The sequence below is a fragment of the Protopterus annectens genome, chromosome 12.part0, assembly GCF_019279795.1.
Source record: "Protopterus annectens isolate FY-2018-M chromosome 12.part0, PAN1.0, whole genome shotgun sequence".
Classification (NCBI taxonomy): domain Eukaryota; kingdom Metazoa; phylum Chordata; order Ceratodontiformes; family Protopteridae; genus Protopterus; species Protopterus annectens.
This window is the reverse complement of record NC_056746.1, coordinates 157,482,158-157,504,999: the sequence shown is the minus strand read 5'-3', so window position 1 is coordinate 157,504,999 and position 22,842 is coordinate 157,482,158.

The window sequence follows — 22,842 nt, the reverse complement described above, 5'->3', positions numbered from 1 at the left end:
ATGAAATCCATAACAAATATTGGTGTCAACAAGTTCAGCAGTACTAGACAAGGTGACAAATCCCACTTCAGTACATGTGGTGGCCCAAATGTGTGTCCATAGGACACACACATGCATGTCAGTGAGGCTCACATACCCAACACCAGCCTCAGCCAGCAGGACAGGTGTAGATGACCATAAAGAAAGGCTGCACTTAGGCCTCCAATTGATGGCAGTGATGAACAGCCCCGCTCCAGACCTTCACAGACAGACTACAACATGTCTGCCAGTTGTATGCTGGTTCTGAAGGGTAAGAAGTCTGAAACTGAAATGTAGGTCAATAGAACCTAAGAGCTGTACTCTGTACTGATATGCCTCTAGTCTGCATGATAGGTCAGAATACAAAACAAAATGGAAGCCAACAGAGTACCTGAAATACCAGTACAGTCATAGCAAATGTTTATAGTTGTCAGGTGTGCCCCCCTTCCCACCCACAATCCTATGTAGAAATGCAGTAACATGTACATGTGGGCTTAATAACAGTGAAGCACAGATTACCTGAGCTGGCCCAATTTACAGGATAGATTGTTGCATGTGTAAAATATGCAGAGGTCTGTGTGTTAGGTTGTTGTATGTTCTATGTTGTGTGGATGTGGTCAGCATGTAGGCATGGAGGGTTGTGTCTGGCCTATGGCCAGTACTGTTGATGACAGGGCCATGTTCTGACAACTGCAGTGCCATCCACAATGTATCCCAGCAATACCTAATTCAGCAGTCATCCATACTCACTGTCCAGATGTCAATATTTGTCACCATCTGAAAGATGGACATGCCATGAATGTGGGCCCAGACATACACACAGTACACAGGTGGAAGTACCCTAGACAGAGTACATAAAATGTAACTGTCAACTGAACACACCTGTGGAATTGTACATACAGGTTAGCAGCACATTAGTTGTCTGTGTAGTATGGAATAGTGATGTAGTCTGGCCAATCACTGGCAGACCACAAAAGGCACAGTTATGAAGTACTGAGAAACCGCTGATGTCCCTGCACAAGCCAGCATAAGGGGAATGTCCAACATATATCTGTGAGTCAGCTGCAAGAAACTTCCATAGCACACATGCACTCAGCTCACTCCACCATCAGCCACAGGTTTATCACAGGTCATATCCCTGCTGTTGGGAATGAGTACAGTATAACCCCCACTTCTATATGGGAATACCCACAGAATGCAGCATGCTGAAGAGGTGTCCCATGCAGGTGTGTCCCTAGCTGTAAGCAGCACCCTGCCAGCATCTAGACCAATGGATTAATATGGACAGGAACTATTGCCATTAATGCCTCGCACACTTACCCTGTCATCCCAGGGGAATCCAGTGGCTCACAGCCTGGGAATGTAGGAGTGACAGAATGCACTGGCCTGCTACAGATGGCCTGCATCACTACCAAATGCCCTACAGTCCTCTGTCAAAGGCCTGTGCCTCACCCGTACTGCCAATGTATGTTATCTCATAGGGTCTCAACTAGCAACATAACACAGTCCACAGAACACAAATGCAAGGCCATGTTGACAAATCCCAGTAGCATGCCCACCATGTCCCACTGCATGAACTGTGGACCAGCCCCTATATACTGTGTAATGCTATAGTGAAACATGCTAGTTAGGTAGGAGTTCTAATACCAGACATGGCAACTGTGAAACTGTGTGCGTGTGTGTGTGTGTGTGTGTGTGTGTGTGTGTGTGTGTGTGTGTGTGTGTGTGTGTGTGTGTGAAAATGAATGATTTTGAGGCCATTCATAGTCACTACACCTCACATTGCCCTACTTTAGCAAGCCTGCTGATGTCAGTTACCTTGAAATAACCCTTTGGAGAAGGGCCAGCTCCATAAGCTCCGTGGTGCTTGTGATAACTGTGTAATGCTATAGTGTAACACATTAGGTAGGAGTTCTAATCCCAGACATGGCAACTGTGAAACTGTGTGTGTGTGTGTGTGTGTGTGTGTGTGTGTGTGTGTGTGTGTGTGTGTGTGCACATGTGTGGAGATGAATGATTTTGAGGCCAATCACAGTCACTACACCTCCCATTGCCCTACTTTTGCAACCCTGCTGATGTCAGTTACCTTGAAATACCCCTTTGAATAAGGGCAAGCCCTATAAGTTCTGTGGTGCTTGCAATAACTGTGTAATGCTATAGTGCAACATACTAGTTAGGTAGTAATTCTAATCCCAGACATGGCAACTGTGAAACTGTGTGTGTGTGTTTGTGTGTGTGTGTGTGTGTGTCCTTGATAATACCTGATATTATGGACATTCACACTTACTGCTCTCCCCTTACCCCTCTTTTAGCACTGCTGCTGATGTTAGTCACCTTCAAAAATACCTGTGGAGAGCTCTCCAACATGTAAGCTCCATGGCGCGTACCATAAATGCGAAACAATGTAGTAGCAGTAACTACACAGGTATGGGTTTCAATATCACCTGTGGCAAGTGATTGTGTGGGTACATATGTATGTGTGTACCTCAACGATTTTGGCCTATTTACACCAAGTACACATCTCACAGCCTGACTTTAGCAGTCCTGCAGATATCATCTACCTTAGAAGTACCTGTTGGGAACCCTAAACCATGTCAGTTCAGTGGTGCATGTGGTAAATGAGTAACATATTGCTCTGTAAATATTGTTAAAGGTTTGAACTTCACCTCTGGCAAATGTAAATGTGTGTTTAGGGTAAAATTATTTTTGGGATCTCTCACGTACTACATCACCCAATGCCAGTATTTACAAGGGCTGGTGATGTTCCTCACCTTAGAAGTACCTTGGGACAACATCCATCCTATAAGCTCCGTGGCATGTGATAAATACAGTACACCATAGTAGCAATACATAGCTAGATAGGGGTTTGAATCTCAGTACTGGTAAATGTGTGTCTGTCATCAGTATCCTGTGTGGAGATTACTGTGATTGTGTAATAACAGGATCCATTGTGGGGCAGTGTTGCTAAATTATTATGTTGAGGAACTAGTATATGTCACAATGTCCACCTTACAAGGACAACAGATGTCAAACACCAGAGAGGCTGGTGTACAATCCATATCCCTACATGTGACATTATGGATTGGTGAATAATATAGGCAACCCTTCTATTACTCAGAGAACACTCTACACCCATGTCTCATACACAAACACACTTGGCTAGGCAACAACCATTATATTGATAGTTCCCTGCATATTGCCTCACAGATAGTAACCACGGTGTGATTGCAGTGAACTACATGTCTGTTGACCACAACAGTGCCACTGACATCAGAAAGTACTGTGATGTGTTACATCTCCTCACTGAGTGTGGTTATCCAGCAAGTAAAAGGACATGGCACCCTGTTCCATCCCCACAATAGGCAAATAAATGCTTACAGTGGCCCTTTTGCTATGTTCCCCACTGAAGGCCTGCAACAACTGTAGAGTCTGCAAATGTAACCCACAAAGGGAATACCATGCCTTATACACATGCCCTATATGGACTGACGCCACTAACTCCACTGAATACCTGTATCATGCTGTCAATGTAGGTGTAAGCATGACCTCAGTTCCATAGCCAGGTCTTACCAAATGAGGTCAAAAATGCTGCATCAGAAGATAACAATCTGTCCACACAACATACCCCAGAGACCTCAAGTACACTTCCACACATCAAAGAACATGTGTGTTGGATATGTGCACAACCCAGACACTGTCCATGTTATGGAATATAGATCATATATATGGGAAGCAGTGCACATGACTGGCCACCCACAATAGTAACCCAGATGAGTGGATGGTGAATACAATACCCACCCCTGGGGATCACTTCAGGGACTACACCCCTGAGCCACACTGTAGACTATTGTCATGTGGCCTGATGCCAAGGTATTCCCTATGTCTAGCCTTATACAGCCTTCAGGCCCATTCACCTTCTACAGACCTGTGAAGCAATGAACATATGCATCTCAGTACTGGAAAGTGTGTGTGTGTGTGTGTGTGTGTGTGTGTGTGTGTGTGTGTGTGTGTGTGTGTGTGTGTGTGTATGTGTGTGGAGATGAATGATTTTGAAGCCATTCACACTCACTATACCTCCCATTACCCTACTTTATCACGTCTGCCGATGTCATTCACCTTGAAATAATCCTTTGGCCATGTTTCAGCCATATAAGCTCTTTGGCACTTGCGTTAACTGTGTAATACTGTAGTGTAGCAAACTAGTTAAGTAGGAGTTCTAATCCTGATCCTGCCAACTGTGATAATGTGTGTGTTTCCCTGAGAGAGTGTGTGTATGTTTTTGGTAACACCTGCTTTTGTGGACATTCACACTTACTGCACTTCCCTTATTCCTCCTTTAGCACTGTTGTTGATGTTACTCACCTGCAAAGATACCTTTGGATAGTTCTCCAACATGTAAGCTCTGTGGTACATGCAATAACTGTGTAACACTATAATAGCAATATATAGCGAGGGGGTTGAAACTTAGTACAGGTAAGTGTTTGTTTGTGTGTGTGCGTCATCAGTATCCTGAGTGGGTGTTGGGGTGATTGTGTAATGACAGGATCCATTGCAGTGTGGGTTTTGCTACATCATTATATTGAGGACCTATATGTCCCAATGTCCACATTACAAGGCCAACCATTTTCAAACAGTGTAGAGGTTGTCGTAGACAATCCTCAGCCAAAAATGTGTATAGCCATGTGCAATTATTATGCGATAGCATGGATTAGTAAACAATATAGGCAACCGTTATAATGCCCAGATACCACTCTCCACCCACGGATCATACACAAACATGCTTGGTTCTTACTCTCTTACTCCGTTCCTTTCTTACTTTGTCTCTCTCTGTCTCCCCCCCCCCGCCTCTGCTGGTGGATGTGGAAATGTACATCTGTTTTGCATAGGCAGCAGCTTGAGTTTTGTAAGAAATGCTCATGACTCTCTCTCTCTCTCTCTCTATATATATATATATATATATATATATGTACATGTATGCATATATCTACATATATGTATATATATATATATATATATATATATATATATATATATATATATATATATATATATATATATATCCATATCTGTATGTATAAACATGAGTGTTGTATATACCTTCCCAGATGTATCCCACCATATTTATCTGTATATTTAGATATAACAACATGACTGATTCAACACTATGTTCACTTACAAGTACTAAACAATTGTAGAGTCAAAGCAGTTGTTCACTACTATTTAGTTATATTTGAAAGAACAACAAACATCTTCACAACTCCGATGGCTTAGTGGTTAACTGCTGTAACTATGGTGTACAGGGTTCAAGACCTGCAAGAGCTGCTTCTTTTGTTGCTAGGCAGAACAAGGGCTTTTGGATACGGAGTGGTTAAGGCAGTTTTGAGCAGCTTTAAGTGGGTTTGCGTGGGTTTGCACAACAGTAAACGGTGCTAACATATGGTTAAATGAAAAGGTGTAGGCTTCATTTACCAGTACGCAAATGTGCTTATCATTTATATTTAAGCAATGCTTACACCTGCTAAGTATAGCTCAGCCCTGGTAACCAGTGATCACATTCCAGTCTGATGAAATAACAGGGTAATGACATCTTTAATAAGTGTATTTAATTCCATCTACATAACATGCTTCTATGTGTTGTCATTACAGTAGCAAGTGGTGTGAGTATACTGTATGGGACACCTGAGTATATATGGATAGTACAGCAATTCTCTTGGTATGTCTTTCATACATGGGTAGTATCCCAAGTTATATGCAGTCACACTTGCATGTATTGTATCATTACATTACTGCTGCTAACAGTGCTTTCCCTAGTAAGAATAGATTGCAGATTGTAGTACTGGAACCATACACCCCTGCATGCAAAGCTGGACTCTTGAGTACTGACTATCATGTTCTTGGTGTGTGAGCTGTGTGTTATTAATTATTTGCTACTGGATATCGATCTAACTGTAGACTATTATGTGTATAGGACATGTCATTGAGGGCTGTTGTCATGTAGTTATGGCATACCTATCAGTGTCAGACGTCTGTCTGTCAAAACATTCATCCTAATGCATAACCTGTTGGCTAGCTGATTTCTGTACAGATGTGCAGATGTCAGGTATCCATGTTGGCTGCTTACAGGCAATATATGTTGACTGACACTGACATGTCTGCCCAGCTGTGTTATGAATGCCACAGCTAGGAAACCCCACTCTGTATGCATCTCATGCCATGGATACCTCAACTAGATTACCACAGTTAACAGAACATGCTTGGGTACAGGTCTCCAACCCAGACACTGGCCATGATATGTAACATATGTTGCATACATGTCAGTTGGGGCACCTCACTGACCCTTTACAAGAGAAAACCAGATAATTGGATGTTGCATTTAACTGTCACCTTGGGGATCACTCAAGTGGCATCAGTTGATAGATGGCCTGCTGACAAATGTCAGGTGGCATGATACCAGTGTACCCACATACCCTACTCTTCTCACCTCTCCATGGACATTAGCCTGGTTCACACCTAGGAACACCTGCACCTATGGACCCCATTACTGACAAATGTGTCAGTGTGCATTACTGAGAATAACAGTGTCTGTGTGTTTGTAAACTTGTAGCTGATAATATCTTGAGGGCCTTCTTACCAACTACACCCCCCCCCCCATTGCCATAGTTAGAAATGGCTGCTGCTGTAATTGCCAGTAAATGTACCTTGTTACACTCTTTACCCTATAGGCTACCTAGAGCTTGCAGTACCAGCATAACACTGTTGTAGAAATGGGTAGATAGGCATGGGTTAACCTCTGAGTCCTGGTAATTGTCTGTATGTGTGCGAGTGTGTATATTTGTAGGATACAGCAGTCGTAGGTCACATTCTCCAAATACAATACAATACACCTTCCATACATTATAAGTGATAGTGATGTTGCTGACATTAGGAGAGCCATGACAAACCCTCACCCTACTATCCCTGTGGCATGTGCAACTGTAGTAGCACTGATTAGATAGACAAGGAGTTGTATTGCAGTCCTGGTCAATGTGTGATTGTGAGTATGTCAGAGCATTATCATGGGTTTCAGTGAGTAAAATATCCAATGTGGGGTGTGGGTGCTGGGTAAACTGTTTTACGCCATGATACCTCCAGTACATGTCCCAAAGGCCCACTGTATGAGGACCACTGTCACCATCAACCATACAGGTAACTGACTGCACTATCCAGCCAAATGATGCATGTGCTGTGTGCAAATTCTCTGTAAAAGAATGGACTCACTGATAAGGTAGTTAGCACTGATAAACCCAGGTCTCTCAGATGTGTCTATGACTGTTATGTGTTTGTCAGTGTGTATATGACAGTATGTCACACTGTATTTTAAGTAACACCCAGTACATCCCCCATTACCATAATGTACAAGGCCTGGTGATGTTCTTCACTTAACAAGAAACTCGGGACACACCTCACCCTAAAAGCTGTGTGGTGTGAGCAATTAAGGCCATACACATTAGTAGTAATAAGTACCTAGGTAGGGGTCCTACTCTCAGTGTTGCCAAGCAAGTGTGTGTCTATGTGAAGGGATCTACTTCAGTTTCCAGAAAATACATATCTCAGGATGTCATTTATCCGAGAACTGACTGAACATTTCAAAGGAATCATCTTGTGGAAATTCATGCTATCAAAAGTAGTAGTAGATGTGTAAATGCCCTCTTTCCCACTGTACAGCTGTACAGCGAGTTGGCATATATATATATATATATATATATATATATATATATATATATATATATATATATATTTATATATTGTTGGGTGTGGATGTTGTGGGCACAGCCACCCTCATTGGGGCTATTGTTGTGTGCATGCCCCTGCTTAGTCTGCTGGAATACTGTACAGTTTATGTTAACAGGTTAAGTAGTTGTTAATCACACTATGTGTGGTTTTATGCCATCCCACACCCTCCAAACTGGAGGGCTATGCCACCCAGACCAGCACACCTATGTTTACCAACTCCAGGATTGCACTACATTGGGGAAGAGGACATATACCCTGCCAGTATCATCATCAATGACATTAAACTGGCAGACTATTTACTGATGTGATGTTTTGCCTATTTTGTATTGGTGGAATTACATAGGCCAAAATGAGTTCACTGCAAAATTAAGTACATCCATGTGTACAGTATTTTTTGTGTATTGCATCAACACCAAAGCCTTTGTGTGTGTGTGTGTGTGTGTGTGTGTGTGTGTGTGTGTGTGTGTGTGTGTGTGTGTGTGTGTGTGTGTGTGTGTGTGTGTGTGTGTGTGTGTGTGTGTGTGTGTGTGTGTGTGTGTGTGTGTGTGTGTGTGTGTGTGTGTGTGTGTGTGTGTGTATTCACAAACATTTGGTGTGTGCTACCCAGTATACTTACCATTGTCCACTGTAGAAGAGCTGCTGACAACAGCCACCAAGCACTCACCTGTATACACCCCTCACACCTATCAGCCATGTGGCACATGCAGTAACTGTTTATAGACCTGTTACTTGTGTTCAGCTGTACCCACAGTCAATGTGTCACCACAGTGCCATACCCCTTGTAAGAAACAACAGCAGACCAACATCCTGCTGACAAATAAACACCTACAACACAAACTGAATACAATATGGAGACCACAATCAGTCAATGTTAATAACAGCTATAATGCATCATGGCTGGACAGCTACACATCGACATGTAAGCATTAAACTTTCCAACTCAAAACATGTTAAACAGCATTACATTGCTAAACCTTAGTACATTCACCCTGTGCATCAGAACCATATTAGCATGTCCCTGCATTGATGGTATGGATGACAGGGATGTGGCACAGGTATCATCATATGCATAGGGCGCATTGTGGGTTTGCCAGAGACCTAGCCTGAGCCATTTGGCTGACATCATGTGTGTGTGTGTTAGGGAGTTATTTATCAACTGGGCTGTGGAGATGTGGTGTGTGTAGGTATGGAGGTGCCCTAGCTGTGTTGGTGATGTGTGTGTGTATGTATGCACACAGTTCTGCCATGTGGCTGCCCTATACATGAGTTTGTTGGACAGCTGCAGACCATACATGGCAGGGTGTACAGTTCACCGTGTCTAGCCACAGACATGAGAACTGTGCCTGCCAGGGGTTCCACGGTCACTACCAGGTAGAAGCCCAGATACGGTACTCTCCCCTGATGATGGCAAATATCTCCTGGAGCCACATCCCTGTTGGGACTGGCCAGGACCACGTGCATGTGGCCTGCTGTGTTGTGGTGTGGACAGTACCCCCCCCATGCAGTGCTCTTGCTGTTACTATGGGAGCAGCCATGACTTGTTGTATGTCCATGTAGACCTCCACCTGTTGGTGTTGCTGACCTATGTCCACATGGCTGTTGCCCTACTCCCACCATATGATCTAACACAGACACTGCACAGTCGAGGATTCCCCCCATCTCACCCAACAGTCTATCCAGGACCTCTGCAAAATAATGGTGGGCACCTGCAAGATCATGGACGTTGTCAAGTACAGCAGAATGAGTGGCCCTCTGGAGCCTTAGACTCTGTCTAGTGTAATGTTCCATACGTGCCTGTGCCTCTATGATAGACCAAAACATGCATCTGGTGACACTTGCTGTGGCACTTCTGCCAAGGGCATGATGGTCAGCAGCCTTCCTACAAGCATCCCTGTACATCTGCCTAGGTGGTACCTCGCTGGTCATCCAGCTATGGCTGCTGTGTACAGACACACTTGCCATAGTCACCACACTGTCATGTCCCATGCCGCCACCCGTCAACTGTCCCTCATCTATGGCCACTGGTGATGGGGTATGTATAGGCATTGTGACTGTGTTGGGGATGGGGTGGATAAAAGTGGGATGTCAACTGATAGCACAGCTTCAGCCCCTGACAACTTTGCCTGTGCCTCACCATACCTATCATCATTATCAGAGTCTGTATGGACACTAACATCAGTTCGCCTGCAGGAGGGTCCCTGACCCACCTCTCCACCTGTGAGGGGAAAACAAAAAACATAATTTGAGACCTGTACATCACTGCTTACCTCTACACACACACACACACACACACACACACACACACACACACACACACACACACACACATACACATACTTACAGGTGAGGTGGCACAAAGATATTACACAGACCTCTCATTACCCAACAGTCAACATGCATACATATGGCACTCAACAGCATGCAGTGCAGCAATACTCAATCCTTGTTACCAACATTATGCATCTCTGCGATGCATGAGTTGTGTTAGTAGGTGATGCCCCTTCCCCTGGAACACACTGCACCCATGTACACAGTATTGCTGTGCACCTGTACAGAACACTAGCATGTACTGTGCACCAAACCTCACGAGTGTACACACCATTGCTGAATGTGTATATGTGTGGCAGTTATGTTTGCTCTGTTGCTCACAGCCCCTATGTGTTTGTCTGACACATAATGGGGATGATATGAGGACAGACGTCAATAGTGAATGCCTGACCTCTGATTTGCAGATCTCATCATCAGCAGTGCATGTATGAGCAATAAAATCCGATTATACTGACAATCTTCAAAGCTTACTATGGCTATGAGGAGTGTACACTCCATTGTTGACATGCCAGCCTCTTCCATGATATGCAATGGGGCCACAATACTGCATATGTTAACATTACACACACCTGCTATGTGACATATGACCTGTGCAATCAAATGCAGTATCAAACAAATGTGTTAGCTGTGCAGATCCCGATTGAAATGCATACAATATGTGAGTTGCATAAGTGTGCACACCTTAACACGATGGTTTGTTGCAGCACCTGTTAAGTGAACTACAGCAGTCACTATTCCTGGAAGGGGTATACTAGCATGGCCCAACTTCAATTTCCATTATTTGGTCACTCTGCCCTACAAATGTCCCCAACTCTGCCGGATTGCAAGGTCAGCTCATGTGCACAGCCCTCGGGGGTCACACAGTGCCTTCACTATTGCTGTGGAGTCAGGGTTATGTCTGGTACAATTCATGACCTTGACTGTGTTCAGATACAGCCATTCTTAGCGAGCTTTGGATGTATGCTTCAGTTCACTGTTGTGTTTCAGGATGACACCCCTCCCCATCCTCAACCTTATTGCAGATGCTTGATAACTATGGACCACACATGAATGTCATTTTGCAGTGTTCCAAATTCAAAACGCCATGTCTACAAGCCTAGTTCCTCATAATGAACAGCAAACCTAAAGGTGTACACTGACACCAGCAAGGTACAGATGGGGATGGTGGGCATGAGGTGGAGTGAGGTGTTGCACCACATGTATCTTTATTAATATTGTCTGTAGGTTTCAGCCTTGGTCTTTCCTTTGGGAGCCTTGATGTTATGAATATGCTACCTGTAGAGTGCCCTGGCTGAAGTTTCATAGGTTCATAGGTTCATACTAGGCTATCTGCCCTAGGGCATTTATAAGCCTAGCCAGAGTGTGTTCGGCTTTCGCCACCCATTTTATATTAATTTTGCTATGCCCTTTTTCGAGGTTAGTATACTGCGCCTCTGTCTAACAGTGACACAGAAGTGATACCTGGGGTAAACCTACAATCTCCCATCCACTCATCAAGATTCCTCTTGAAGAGTCAATGAGGGACTCTGCCTAACCTGGACTGGGATTTTATTCCAGAGTGAAGGGAGCCTCTGGGTTATGAATCTGTCCCTCCAGCATGTCCTATTTATTTCAGTGCTGAGGTTCAAGTCTCTCAAGCACGTAGCTTGATGGGATTTGGATTTTCTGAGGTGCAGCATGTCCATTAATTCTGGGTTGGACATGGCTTTATACGTCAGGCACAAATCGCCTCTGAGGAGGCGGTATGCCACTGAGTAGAGCTGGAGTTTCTTTAACCAGGCAGCATATGGCATCTGTTTGAGCCCTTTGATCCTCTTGGTGAGGTACTTTTGGGGTCTTTCCAGTTGCTGCAGGTGTCTGGTAAGGTACATCCCAAAAGGGGCATTGTACTCAATTATGGGCCTTATCAGGGATGAGTAAAGAGGCACGATGACCTCCCCTGATCTAGATGTGAATCCCTTCATGATTGGGTGGGCTATATAAAATGTTTTTCTAACCACTTTGGCCACGTGGTTGTCAAATGAGAGATTGCTATCAACTTGGGTCCCCAGGTCCCTAATTACTTCTTCCGTACTTAATGGATTACCACCTATGCGGTAATTTGTGGGCACTTTGTTTTTGCCAAAAGGGATGACTATACACTTTTTGGCGTTTAGCTTGAGGCCATGACTCTGGCACCAGTTGTCTGTTTCTATGAGGCCTTTTTGGAGGATGCTTGTGTCAGCTGGAGAGTCGATTATGGCGCCCAGTTTGCAGTCATCTGCGAACTTGGTCAGCCACGGTCCTTCCCTGTTGGCCTGTACCTCCGAGAAATATATACCGAACAAGAGAGGTCCCAGGACTGAGCCCTGTGGGATGCCACTTTTAACTGGTTTGGAGTCTGACATGGCTCCAGCAATTCTAACCATGTGGGTTCTGTCCTTGAGCCAATTTGCAACCCATCTAGTGACATAGGGGTTTATATTTAAGGTGGTGAGCTTATCTATAATACCCGAGTGGGGTATTGTATCAAAGGCTTTTGCAAGGTCCAGGTAGGCTGTGTGGACCACCTTCCCCTCATCAATGGCCTTGGTGACTGTTTCAAAGAAATTGACCAGGTTTAAGAGGCAGGATCTGCCCTTAACAAAGCCGAACTGGGTAGGATCCAGTGTCTGTAGGTCCCCAATATCTTTATTTATGAGGTCCATGATGATCCTTTCCATAGCTTTGCAGACCAAGCTAGTCAGGCTTATGGGGCGATAGTTTCTAGGATCCGTTGAGGCACCACCTTTGTGGAGAGGGACCACTGTTGCTGTACGCCACTCTTTGGGTACATATCCTGTAGTAAGGCTGAGATTGAACAGTAGTTTTATGTTTGGGTTTAGCTCTTCTTGGAGTTCATGTAGGACGCAGCCCGGGACACCGTCTGGTCCCATTGATGCTGTGTTTTTTGCTTTGGAGAGGGCAGCTCTTACCTGAGCATCTGAGATGTCAGGGGGGCAGCACACTGCTGGGATAGATATTTTTCCTTTTGGTGGGGAGGGGTGAGAAGTTTGCGCTGAACCTATCAGCTAGGATGTTGGCAATGTCTGTGGGTTCAGTGTATTTTTTGTCATTTTGGACTAATTCTGAGCATATCTGGGAATTCCCACCCAGGTTCCTAACATAACTAAAGAAAGCCTTGTGATTATCCTTAGTGTCCTGTGCAATTTTTCTCTCTAAGCTGGCCTTAGACGATTTTATGAGTGACCGTAGTTTTTTGCTAATACTGATCAGAGATGCCTTCCCTTTTTGGGATTTTGCTCTATCATGTAGTAGCTTCCTCCTTCTATTGTATAGTTTGTTTATGGCTGGGGTCCACCAGACAGGACGTCTGCCTTTGGAGGATTGGGTCTTGGTTTTATTTGGGATTGCATGATCCATGTATTCCTGAAGGTGTTCATAGAATGCGTTTATAAAGGATTCTGCAGTCTGGGCCGTATTTTCCACAGGCCCAGGGGCTTTCAAGGATTCCACCTCAGTTATGAGGAGTGTGAAATTTACTTTAGAGAAGTTTTTCACTGTGGTTTTCTGGGCAGGGGGTGGGGTCGGGATGTGAATATCCAGTGAGATTAGTTTATGGTCTGATCTTACCAGTGAGGGATACACTTCTGCTCTGGAGCATAGAGTCCCCATGTAGGTGATGATCAGGTCCAGAATGTTTTCCCCTCTTGTGGGAGTGGTAACAAGTTGTTCCATAGCATTTGAGTTTATAAATTCTAGGAACCTTTGGGCTAGGGTGTTGGAGCTAGAGTAATGCTCCCAGTCTATGTTTGGGTAGTTGAAGTCGCCCAATATAATGGTGTTTGGAGAGACCTTCATATTTTCCAGTGTTCTCAGGAAGGCCGAGTGGGGTTCCTGGGTTTGGGAGGGTGGTCTGTAGCAGGCTATAAACTAGAAGGCAGTTTTTCCCACTGTTAGTTGCACATGGATAGTCTCTGATGCTTCGTGCTGTGCCACCAACCTGGAGGTGTGGGTATCTTTGACAAATATTGGTACTCCCCCTCCTTTTGTGGTTCGGTCCAAGTTTTGGGGCCGAAAAGCATGGTATGAGGTATAACCTGGTAGTGCTGGGGTGCTCTCGGGAGCCTTGAACCAGGTTTCTGTTACTGCACAGATATTGATGTTCTCCATGCTAAGGAGAGTGTCAGTGCATCTTGAGGTTTAGACTTCTGGCGTTGAGTAGCATTACTCTTAGTTTCTTATCCCTTGTGATACCTATGGAGGTGGGTTTGCCTTTTGAGCCTTGCCTAAAAAAGGCACTATGGGGGTGGCAAGAGCCTTTGCCAATATCCAGCCCAGGGTGACAGGTGCAAGCTGTCCCTAGCGAAGCAGCATGGCTTGTCGAGCATGTCATCCCAGGCTGACAGGCATTGGATCCCCTTTGAATGACACCAATACTTACGCCAATTGTTGAAATTGATCATCTTATCTTCAAATTGTGGCATCATTCTTGGTGAGGGTAAGATGCTACTCAAGGTCAGGGTCATACCAGCCTGGGCTACATGCTCAGAGAGCTCCTCTATGTCTCTTTTCATGTAGTCCAGGGAGGTACGTCTCAGGTCATTCACACCAGCATGGACAATGACTGAGTCATATTTGTACTTGCCTTGGAGTGACCTGAGTGCTTGTGTTATGTGGCTGATTGTAGCGCCTGACAGGCAGCTCACCATGGCCTTCTCCTTGTTCAGCCTGGTGAGCGGGACATCAGTGTGCCTGACGATAGAGTCACCTATTACAAGTGTATCAGGTGTGTTGTTTAACCTTAAGGGCTGTGACTGTTCGGCACACTGGCTTTGTGAGCTATGTACTGCACATGTTTTGTTTTGGGGTAGCGGTTGCTTGGGTGTCTGCTTTGGAGGTCTCTGCTGCTTTGGCTGATCTTTATTTAGAGCCTCCGAGTATGTTTTTGTGTGTTTGGTTTGCTGTCGTGGTAGGTATATGTGAGACTGGAATTGTAGTGAGTGTGGTTTCCTTCTCCTCCTGACTGGTTATGCCAGTACTGAGTTGAGAGAGCTTAGCCTCCAGTTTAGCTATATGGTTGCATCTCTCACATGTGTTGGAATTTGTTGGGAGGAGGAGAGGGTTGTCTGTGTACATGAAGCAGTTGTAACATTGCCTCAAGATTCCCAGATTCACCAGCTGGATTGGAGAGGAGATTGACAACTGACCTTTGGACATGTTAGAATAGTATTGGGAATTCCTTTATAATTGAAAAAAGGGCCAATGGGGAACAAAGTACTCAAGGGGAGTTTGTGAGGGTGTAGTGCTTTTAATTTTTTAGTGCTGACTTATATAATTGCTTTAGTGAGCAAGTGCCAGGCTTTAGAGTAGGAAAAGGGTGTTTATTATGAGAACTAGATCAGTTCTAAGGGAAAAAGTGAAGAGCAGACTTTGTGGAGCCAAGAATAGTTTAAACCCAATTAAGCGGCGCTGCCCGATGCTGCTCTATGCGCAAAATCGTGCAAAGCCACACTAAAGCGGGTTTTATACAGGGGGACTTGAAAGAGCTAGAAATTGGCCCAAAATGGCCAATAGACCACCAGATTCTTGTGCTGGGAACACTCCTCCAGGGAAAGATAGGCTGCTCTAAGCTCCCCACTGCCACTGGTGAACAAAGAAACCTCCCTTTATCCAAGAAAGGAAATGGGCAACACAGGAACTTTCCAAAAGTCCAGAATACAGCAAAGCCTGTATTTGGACTACTCTAGGTCAGGAAAGATGGGAAACAAGGATCATTTTTTTTGTTTTTTTTTCTTTTTTTGCAATAAACAGCAGGAAAATGCAATAAATATGTAACACAGGCTAGCACACTTGAGTGTGTAGCCTCAACAGGTAAATGCAACAAACAGGACAAACTTTAAAAGTGCAGGTGCAAAAACAACTTTAAACAGTTAAAACAGTTCAAGAAGCAGAAATACTTGCAGTTTAGCTAGATTGGACAGTTGCCCAGGTAGTAGCAGGAAAAAAAAACACTTTTATCAGGTTAGCAGTTCCTGTGGAACAACTCTTCCTTCTGATTACCCTAACCATAGGCCACACTAATGCAGATTCCAGGTGATTGTCAACACAGGTACTGCACAGGCAAACAGACATTCCTGCAAGTCCCTCAGTGTTGCTGCATATTTCTGGGAAGCCTCCACGACCAGTTTGCAACATGTGTTGTCATCTGTCTTGGATAGGCATCTGTTTATTTTCTACATTAATGTTGTCCCATAGTTCATAGTCACATACATGACTGTCTGCACTGTTTGCCATGATATATGCAATGATGAGGTAAGGCTACTTCTCTCACTCTTGAGTGCTACCTTTCGGATATGGGATCCATTCCATGGTTTGTAAGATGTGTGCAAGCCACGGCTCCCTCTGTTGCAGGTGAGTGGGCAAATCTCATGGGCATACTTCCTGGACAGCGGACCATTACTTGGTGTAGCATTGAGGCCCTGTACTTGATGGAAGGTGTCTACTCAAGAAGAGTGAATGCTGTCAGTACCTCAAAAGCTGCTTCCACAATATGTTATTTGGAGTGTCTGCACACATATGCTTCCAGTGTTTGTTAAGGTATGTATTCCCAATATTTGTTATCCTAACATAGGATTCCATATTACACATTCATTGCTCATGTTAGAATCACGTTAAAGGTTCTAAACGGTGTGGAATGTGGCATTGTGATATGCCGTTATGTAGAGCTGTAACAGTTACCATTGTAATAGTGGTGTATACACTGTTGTAGCCACTGTATAAGGGTAATGTTTCAGACATTTCCCTACTGTGGGCCATTTGTCCCACCATTATGTTCATCTCTGTCCACACATCTTACACTGACAGTTTGTTAGGTATACTGCAGGACTCTTACACACCCTTCAGATGTGCCACCATGGTGACCACTGTGATGCAGTGAAGTTAATAGCAACAATAAGTGAACATGTACAGCATGCATTATGGCTAGGTGTGTTGAAAGTGTGTATGGCAAATACTATGGCCATAACATGGCCAGTGTGTTGGCAAACCTGAACAAAACAACTCCATACTCACCAGCTACAGGCTGCTGCCCTTGTATACCAGAGGGACCTACATAGTGTTGTGAGAGATGTAATGTCAGTAGCCACACTTGTGGCATTGGTACAGGGTGGGAGCAGCATTTCAGTACATCAACAGTACAAACCCACAATACTAGAGATTATGCACATCTGTTCATTACTGCACTGCAGCAACAGACTATGTTATTTGACATTTGCATGAAGATACTTTACAGATGAAGATGGATAAGCAACAGTGGTCTACTAATGTGCCCTGGGGTCTTATCTGCATGTTCCTCATCCATTGTGTGGGTAGCACCCACCTCCACAATGCTGTCTTCAGGTTCCTGGCTGGGCAGGTTGGTGGGTGCCCCAAGGCTGGCGAGGAGCTCCTCAGCATATGTCAGTGGGGGATGGATGGAATGACCCCCTGGTCCCTCCTAACTGCAGCAGCACGCTGACGGGCATGGCGGATGAGATCAGTGCATTGATGTCGCATCTGCTCATAACTGCAGTTATGCAGGCCAACATCATTTACCCTGTGGACGAGCTCATTCCACAGATTGGTCCTCTCCTGCAAATCATGGGCCCTGTGTCCAAAGGGGGTTCTGCGGTGTAGTACAATGAAGTTTATGGTAATATCATTCTCCTGGGGAGTATACGCAGGGAGACATTCACAGGATATTGTACCTGGAAGACATAAACAGCCAGCTGTGTAGTATTTCCAATAGCCAATGTCATAGCAACCAACTACTATAAATGACTACATCATGTTAGCATTGTCTGTTTACCTTTCCTGTATGGAATGCATCCTTCCTGTGTGTGGGCAGCAGTGTTACAGACAGCAGGTAACAATACCTCTTAATAACAGGACTTACTGACACAGGCCAATTACATGTTTGTATAAGGTTCCAGACCTAGGGACAGTGTGTGAGTATTGCTGTTATATACAATGAATATGTTTACTTTTACAGGGTTTGTGTGTACATGCTAGTTTTGCATGGAATGCAGTCTGTCTGCATAGCTCTCAACTGTGGGCCTGTCCACATGATGGCCAGAGGTTTGGCTGTTATGTTTTGTCTGTTCACCACACAGGTCTTGTCTCTGACATATCAGTGCCATTCTCTCCATTGGTTGCTATCAGTACATAACAACATCCATTTTTGTTTCTGACTTCATATTCCTGAGTATGGGTATGTTGCAATCAATCCTGAAAAACAAGCAACTTTCATAGTGTATAACAGCAATATTTCAAATATGGCCCTGTGTTTCAGCCTCTATCCTCCACCTATATACCAGGCTTTGTCCAGATGTCATGCAGTAAGAGTTTGTTAGGTAATGGCCTATCATTATTTAGTGCTGACATTCCTGGTATCATTCCAGTGATGTTATGAACTCCAACACAAATTGTGGGGTAGGGTCCATATATACGAGGGCTACAGCTGGACAAAACATGTGTGACCCTGTACAGTCCAGAGGTCAGTATGTGGAGAACACTGTTAGACATTTTATGGGGGAAGGGTATTAAATGTTTTTAACCTAGGCTGTTACAACATGTGAGGGATATCAGTAATGAGAAACATTAAGGCATATGGCTGTAGATTTTCATATGTTTCATCATGGGAACAGTGGTGGGCTAGAGCTCACTGTCTTACACACAGTTCTGTTTGTCAGTGTGATAGTGACATTTTAAGTTAAGCATTGTTATGTAACAGATACATTTACATTGTGACAACTAATACTTTTCCCCATAGGGGTTGAGTACAGAGTGTAATTGGAGGCTGCTGAACTACATCTGTAATTAAGTGTTGATTGACTCTTATCTTCAAGGCAAGTGTGTTTTTTACTGTTGTACTACTTGAAGGCTTTAGCCTAGACAGCAAAGTATGTTATGTTTTGCAGATTACTGTATCACATGTTTTGTTTGAGAGTTGCATTAATCAGTTATTATGTATTTAAAACACCTAACTGCTATAAGAAATGGCATAAACAACTGAAATAGTACACAAATAAACATTTCTATGTATGCAAACTTGTGTGTGGTGTCCTGTCCTTTGCATTGTGTGTATGTATGTTTCATGCAATAATTTTCATTTGTAGGAAAGAGTCAGACACTGGCCATTTCAAAGGGTGGCAACTGTAGGAATAATGGCTGTTTGATATGCTGTGCACCCTCTGTATATACTCTTTTTATAGGTTCATAGGTAGGTACTGGACTATCTGCCCGAAGGCATATATTAGCCCAGCCATGTTGTGCGGTATTCACCACCCCTTTGGTTAGTTTGCTAGGCCCTTGATCTAGCAGATAGTACCCTTGGCCCCTATCTAGTAGAGCTATTGGTATGTTGCCTGGTGTGAACTTTCTGTTACCCATCCACTCGTCAAGGTTCTTCTTGAAGAGTGATATTGAGGGGCTCTGTCTTACGTAGATCGGGACCTTGTTCCATAGCAAAGGAAGTCTTTGCGAAGGGAATCTATCCCTCCAGCATGTTCTATTCATTATTGTGCTGAGGTTTATATCCCTAGAGTGTGTAGCTCGAGTGTATTTGGTTTTGCTAAGATGGAGCATGTTCAACAGTTCTGGGTTGGACATGGCTCTGTATGTTAGACAGAGATCGCCTCTGAGAAGGCGGTATGCAACAGGGAAAAGCCTTAGTTTTTTCAATCGTGCTGCATAGGGCAACTGTTTGAGGCCAGTAATCCTCTTAATGAGGTACCTCTGTGGTATCTTCAGCTGCTGGAGATGCCTAGCCAGGTACATAACAATTGGTGCATTGTACTCAATAATGGGTCTGATGAGGGAAGAGTAGAGGGGCATCATTACATCCTTAGATCTTGATGCAAACCCTTTCGTGATCAAATGGGTCACATAGAAGGATTTTCTAACCACCTTGGCAACATGGTTATCAAAGGAAAGCTGACTATCTACTTGGGTCCCTAGAACCCTTATTACTACTTCAGATTTCAGGGGGTTACCTCCTATGTGGTAGTTCGCGGGTACTCTGTTTTTTCCAAAGGGGATTAATACGCATTTTTTAGCATTTAGCTTGAGACCATGGCTTTGACACCATGCATCAGTCTCATTAAGGCCCTTCTGGAGGATATCCATGTCGGCCGGAGACTCTATTATAGCATCCAGTTTGCAGTCGTCCGCAAACTTGGTCAGCCACAGCCCTTCAGTGTTTGCCTGTACTTTAGAGAAGTATATGTCAAACAGGAGGAGCCTCAGGACAGAGCCCTGAGGCACACCGCTCGTTACTGGTCTGGATTCGGACATAGATCCCACTAGACTTACTTTGTGGTATCTGTCTGAGAGCCAGTTTGCGATCCATCTTGTAATGTAAGGGTTTATGCCCAGGTTGGTGAGTTTATCAATAATACCCGAATGGGGAATGGTGTCAAATGCTTTAGCAAGGTCAAGGTAAGTCATGTGTATCTCCTTTCCCTTATCTATAGCCTGAGTAACTGTCTCAAAGAAGTCCACCAAGTTCAGGAAGAATGATCTGCCCTTGACGAAGCCGAACTGTGTGGGGTCAAGTGTTTGGAGGTTCCCAATCTCTCCATTTATGAGTTCCATAATGATTCGCTCCATTGCCTTACAGATCAGGCTGGTCAGGCTTATTGGTCTGTAGTTCCCAGGGTCAGTTGTGGGCCCACCCTTGTGCAGTGGAACCACCATTGCTGTGCGCCATTCTATGGGCACATATCCTGTCGAGAGGCTGAGACTGAACAGGGTATTCAGATGCGGGGTTAATTCATTTTGGAGCTCGCATATGACACAGCCCGGAACACCATCTGGTCCCATGGAGGCAGTGTTTTTAGCTTTAGATAGAGTCTTATTAACCAACGTATAATAATTGGAGTTACACAATCCCCTGGAATAGTAATAGGCCCTGTAGGTGGTGGTGGGGGGGATTTGCACTGAACCTGTCAGCCAAGATGTTGGCAATGTCAGTGGGGTCAGTGTATTTTGTTCCATTTTGTACTAGCTCAGAACAGACCTGAGCATTGCCATTTAGGTTTTTGACGTAACCATAGAAGGCCTTATGGTTATCCTGGGCATCCTTGGCAACTTTCTTTTCGAAATTGGCTTTAGTTGACTTGATGATGGCCCTCAATTTCTTACTAAAGCTGATCAGGGAAGATTTTTCTACTTGAGATTTGGCCTTTTTTTGTATAAGTTTCCTCCTTTTATTGTACAGTTTGCTTATGGCCGGGGTCCACCAGACTGGTTTCTTCTTGCTTGAGGAAGGAGTCTTGGTTTTATTTGGGATAGCATGGTCCATGCAATCCTGAAGATGTATATAAAGTGCCTTGGTGTAGGATTCTGCATCCTGGATATCATTATCCTTCTGCAAGGGAATAGGGAATCTTTCCACTTCTGACGCAAGTAGATTGAAGTTTGCTTTGGAAAGGTTTTTTAACATGGTTTCTTTGACTGGGGGAGGTGGAGGGGTGAGGATGTCTAGGGTTATCAGTTTGTGGTTTGATCTGACCAGAGAGGGAGTGATAACGGGTGTGGTACAATGGGCGCCCATATTTGTGATGACTAAATCCAATATGTTGTCCCCTCTAGTGGGAGAACATACCAGTTGTTCAAGGGCATTTGAATTTATAAATTCTATGAACCGCTGGGCATAGGAGTTAGAACTTTGGTAGTTCGCCCAGTCTATACCAGGGTAGTTGAAATCACCCAAAATTATGGTGTTGGGTTGGACCTTTATATTTTCCAATGCCTCAAGGAATGCTGAGTGAGCATATTGGGACATGGTGGGTGATCTATAACAGACTATAACTTGAAATGTGGTTTTGCCTGCTGATAGTTGCACAAGGATGATCTCTGGGGCACCATGCTGTGCCACTAACCTGGAGATGTGGGTATCCTTGATGAATATGGATACACCTCCGCCCTTTGTACTGTGATCTGGTAACTGAGGCTGGAAGGTATAATATGAATTGTAACCTGGTAGTGCTGGGGTGCTCTCTGGAGCCTTGAACCAGGTTTCCATCACTGCACAAACATCGATTTTCTCCATACTGAGGAGTGCCTCGAAAAGTGCATTTTGAGGTTGAGACTTCTGGCGTTGAGTAGCATTACCCTTAGTTTTTGGTTACCTGTGCTGGTTACAGTGGTTGGTTTGTCCTTTGAGCCTTGCCTAAAAAAGGCACTATGGAGAGTGCAAGAGCCTTGGCCAGTATTCAAAAGCCTAGGGGTGACAGGTGCAAACCATCTCTGGTGAAACAGAGAGGCTTGTCTATCATGTCATCCCAGGCAGACAGACACTGGATCCCCTTAGAATGACACCAGAAGCTTAGCCAATTGTTGAAATTGATCATTTTGTCTTTGTATTGTGGTATCATTCTAGGTGTAGGCAGTATGCTACTCAAGGTCAGGGTCATACCAGCTTGGGCTTCATGATCAGAGAGCTCCTCGATGTCTCTTTTCATGTAGTCCAGGGAGGGACGTCTTAGATCATTCACACCAACATGTACAATGACAGCGTCATACTTGTACTTGTTCTGGAGTGACCTAAGTGCCTGTGTTATGTGGCAGATCCTAGCACCCGACAGGCAGCTGACAGTAACCTTCTTCTTGTTCAGCCTGGTGAGTGGAACATCTGTGTGCCTTACTATAGAGTCTCCTATTACAAGCGTGTTGGGTATGGTGTTTTGCCTTAGGGGCTGT